Raw genomic sequence first — 5,253 nt, forward strand, 5'->3', positions numbered from 1 at the left:
CTCTTCGGATCCAAAATTCACATTTCGAGAACTTCGCATAAAGTTTCTCCTTTCGTAGTGTCTCTAGAACTTGTCGTAGGTGATCACCATGCTCCTTCTTACTTCGGGAGTAAATCAGGATGTCGTCAATGAAAACGATGACGAACTGATCTAAGTAAGGTCGGCATACTCTATTCATCAGATCCATGAAGACTGCGGGCGCATTGGTCAATCCGAAGGGCATCACCACGAACTCGTAGTGTCCGTAACGAGTTCGGAAGGTTGTCTTCGGCACATCCTCCTCAAGCACTCGTAACTGGTGATATCCGGATCTCAGATCAATTTTGGAAAAATAGTTCGCCCCTTGCAGTTGATCGAATAGATCATCTATGCGTGGCAGAGGGTAACGATTCTTTATCGTCAATTTGTTGAGTTCTCTGTAGTCAATACACATACGGAATGATCCGTCTTTCTTCTTAACGAACAAGACCGGTGCTCCCCAAGGAGAGAAACTTGGTCTTATAAAGCCCTTGCTGAGCAGTTCGTTAAGTTGACCAGAGAGTTCTTGCATCTCAGCTGGTGCTAAACGGTAGGGCGACTTGGCTACTGGGGTAGCTCCTGGGACTAAGTCTATTCTAAACTCGACTTGTCGTTGCGGAGGTAACCCTGGTAGTTCTTCTGGGAAAATGTCGGGGAAGTCGCTCACTACTGGGAGGTTCTTCAGTTCTTTCGTTCCTAGGTTCGTGTCGACGACGTGAGCAAGAAATGCGTGGTATTCTTTGCGCAGATATTTCTGAGCCTGAATACTAGAAATAATACGAAGACTCGCACCAGGTTTGTCGCCGTAGACTATAAGAGTCTCGTTAGAGGGGAGGTTTAGTCGGACTGCTTTCTCGTAGCACATGATGTCGGCGCGATGAAGACTTAACCAATCCATGCCGATAATAACGTCGAAACTTTTTATTGAGACCGACATAAGGTCAATTGGGAATGAATGGTTATCTAAGGTTAGAAGACAACCTAAGTATATGCTATTAGTACTTTCAGTTTTCCCATTGGCCATTTCGACTGTGAATTGTTCATTAAGTGCGTGTGGTTGTTGCTTAAGCATGCGAGCAAATTTGTGGTTTACGAAGCTTCGCTCCGCTCCACTATCGAACAGAATGCATGCATAGGAGTTATCAAGGAGGAACGTACTAGTCACCACTGTCGGGTCAGCGACTGCTTCCCCGTGGCCTATTGCTAGTACTCTCCCTGCTCCCCCAGCATTCCTCGCCTTAGGGCAGTCCCTTTTAAAGTGGCCTGTTTCGCCACATCCATACCAAGTTGGGCTCACGCCAGAGCCAGGAACTTGGGAGATCGGTTGCGCCGGGAACCTACAGAATCGGACGGTGTGTCCTTTTCTGTGGCAGTTAGAACACTGCATTTCACGGCAGGCGCCGTTATGGTGGAAGTTGCACTTGTTGCACTTCGGCAAACTTCCAGAATACTGCTTCCCCGGAGCAGTGACAGCAGTAGGGGCTACTGCAGCATGTACTGCTACTATTTGTTGTTTCTTTGAAGCACGCTGCTTCTTCTTCTCGTCCCAGAACTTCCGCTTGTTGCCAGCGGGTTTAGAGGGTTCCGGGATGGCTAGGGTGGTTTTTGTTGCAGGGGTCTTGACTCCATGGTCAATAAGTCTTTGTGCCAATCGCTTGGCACTGTCGAAGGTAGCAGGGTTGGATGCTAAGACGTTCCCCTGGTACGGAGGTACTAGCCCCCATACATACCGTTCAATCTTTTTCCTTTCAGTGGGAACCATGTTGGGGCATAGGGCCACCAGTTCGCTAAAGCGGGCAGTGTAAGCGATCACATTGGTGCCCTTCATTGTCAGATTCCAGAGTTCATGTTCCAACTTCTGGACTTCGCCCCTAGGGCAGTATTCCTCCGTCATGAGGTCCTTCATCGTTGCCCAGCCCATGTCGTTAGCCACGACGAGAGTTAGGGCTTTAACGTGGTCGTTCCACCACGTTAGGGCTTTATCCTCGAAGGTGCACGCGGCATATTTCACTTTAAATGCAGCCGGGCACGAACATATTTCGAAGACTGATTCAGTCTTCTCGAACCATTGCGAGAGAGCAATGACTCCGCCGGTGCCATAGAAAGGCTTCGGCTTGCAGTTTGAAAAATCCTTGTAAGAGCACTCTCTCGAGCGCACAGGGATTTCAACTGGGATAGATTCAACAGGGGTTCTACCTCTGTTAGCATCCGATGAGTGATACTGAGCCATGGCAGTTGCCACTGCTGTAGCTACGGCAGCATTCAGGGCTGCAGTATCGATGACCGCAGGTGGTGGAGGCGGTGGAGGTACAGGATTATTCCTATTTCTGGGAGACTTGCGAGGAGGCATCCTTCAGCTATAAGTTTATAAAGACAAGAAGGATGTTAAGAATCAATTTGTAAGCAACGTGAGAGTGACCCATGGACTAACTAACCATAGCCCAACAGTTTGAATGAGTGTTGAAATCACAATAAGGAATATTAGTAGGAATACACAAGTGTAAAGTTTTTCCCCACATAATAGATTTCAATAGTACGGGTATTACTGATGTAATAAGTTCAAGGAAAATCGACCTAGCAGTAGGTCTTACATCATACCATAAGGACAAGACTGACAGTCCTAGATTCCTAATTAGAGTACTGAAAGTTAGGAATATTTTACAGATAAGTGCCACTTAGTGCACATAAGTTCAAGGCTATCCCTAAATCAAAAGACAGAGATGTACTAGACATCATCTAATGGCGATGGGAATTTCTCGGGCGATCCCTGAGGTCGGACACTTGGCGAAACACCTCTTGAAGGTGTCGGTCCTGAGCTCTCTGACGAGCTCGAAGTTCTACGACTTCAGCACGGGAGGCAGCCAGCTGTTGTTGTAGAGTTTCGTTGGTTCTCCGGGTCCGTTCCATGTCTTCTTCGAGACGGCGAATGCGGACTGTATTGACGCCTGAATTGGCATCAATCTCCATGACCCGGTCGATGGCTGCTCGACCTTGCTCGACATTACGAGCTATTCTGCGGATGATTACCGGCAGAGCTCTATCAGCAGAGCCACCATCGCTAACATTGTAAAAGGTTTGGTCCCCAAAGTATGGTAAGGGTTGACCCTGCTCATCACTCCAGCGATTCAGATCGTTTGCCCACATGGGAGTAGGACCTGGAAACGCTGGTCGAGGGTTGTTGTTCGGGGCTTGACCTACTAGCGGTAGGTTGTTGACTTCAGGCTCGGAGTCAGATCCATCTGAAAAACCTTCTGCGAGGTGATCATCTAAAGGGATTGGATGATCATCTTCGGGCTCTTCATCGATCCACCCGGCATTGCCTTCAATGGGGAAGTACGGGTCGCCATGATGAAATCCAGCCATTTAGATCTACGCGAGAAGAGAGGTATAAGAATGTAGTATACGTGTAACTAATAGCACAAAATACTCCTATAGTATTTTAAGTTCTAAGTTCTACTGATCTTCTTGTGGTATTGTTGGTAGGTTTTTAGACTTGTTAACATATCACAACCATTCTAGGGCATATGCTAATCACTCCTAGGACCAGCATAGTTGATCAGGCTATGCCATTCCAAGGACTGACTATACATCCCCGAGCTCACTTCTGATATTCAACAATCGTAATACATTTGTTCTTGTCATTGTGACACTGATTTTAGTATGAATGCAGACTAGTATACTTAATTAAATATTTCATTATTTAAAGTATAGACTCTTGGTCATAGTGTTTTAGTCCCTTTTTGGGTTTATAGATTAGTATATCTTTTATGGGTTGATATACTTGATTCACTATAAACAATGCTCTGATACAAATCTGGTCACACCCCAAAACCAAGAACGGCGGAAACGTTCTGGGGCGGAGGACGTCATGTATAGTATCACAACACAATAACTGTAAATAAGAAAACAACATCATCCATTGCATTAAATATATAATTTTAATACAAGTGTGTTCTGTGCAGTTATAGACACCAAAAATAATGTATAACAAAATAATATGAGATGAGTCTTGAATGCACTCCATCTTCTCAAAAGCTGGCCTCTGTACCTGTCTACTGATGACCTGAGAATACAAGTTATTTTGAAAGAGTTTATCAGCATTAAGCTGGTGAGTTCATAAGTATTTTAGTGTCAATGTTTCTTGTAAAAATGTTTGAACCTGTCTCAATGTATAAGTTTGTAAAAATGTAAGCAAATGTTTGAAAGTGTTTGTAAAAGTTTGAATCTCTCAGAAAATCCTATATTTTCTATAAAAGTAACCTTCTACCAAGGCTAAACTGTTTTGTAAACTTGTCTGTTGTAAAAGTGTGTAATTTCCCAAGTATAACTATCATTTGTTAAAAATATAGTTTGTACACTAATGCTTAAGTGAGATTATCACTAACATATGTAATGGGTAAATCATTGTAGTGCTGTAGCTTTGTAAGGTAAGACTACTGCTGTACTAAATACTACTACCTTAAACCGGATTTATATTAAGGCATAATGTGATAAATTGCACCATGCTATCGACTGGTAACAACGACATAATGAATGGTCGTAATAAGAAATGACGTTTGGCACCCGCAGACCTGCAGGTCCGGCTATAGCTAGCAGCAAGGTGTAGGATAGTCAATCCAGTATAGATCTATACGCAAACTCACGCCCTCTCTCCAAGAGGATTCTGGCTACAACTCGGGACATGACATTTAAGGCATGCACCGATACAGTGGATCACAATTGATATCGTATTCATGTATATGTATTGTTTCTCGTATATCTGTATATGTATTGTTTCTCGTATCTCTGTATATGTATTGTTTCTAGTATATCTGTATATGTGTTGTTTCTAGTATATCTGTATATGTATTGTTTCTAATATATCTGTATATGTATTGTTTCTAGTATATCTGTCTATGTATTGTTTCTAGTATATCTGTATATGTATTGTTTCTAGTATATCTGTATATGTATTGTTTCTAGTATATATCTGTATATGTATTGTTTCTAGTATATCTGTATATGTATTGTCCTGCGTTACCCCGATGGTAACCAGCTAATGATGTACTGATGATCATGAATATGGAAGTACTTTTATGTCTATACATGTATATATGATATATAAGTAATATGGAAACGACCTTCAGATGGTCACCCGAAATCCCACCAGACCACATCCAAATCGAGGAAAAGGAAATAGGGCGGATGGCATTCCTAAGCCTTTTGAACATTATTTATATATCTATACATATATGG

This window comes from Lactuca sativa, chromosome 3 (genome assembly GCF_002870075.4).
Source record: "Lactuca sativa cultivar Salinas chromosome 3, Lsat_Salinas_v11, whole genome shotgun sequence".
NCBI lineage: Eukaryota > Viridiplantae > Streptophyta > Magnoliopsida > Asterales > Asteraceae > Lactuca > Lactuca sativa.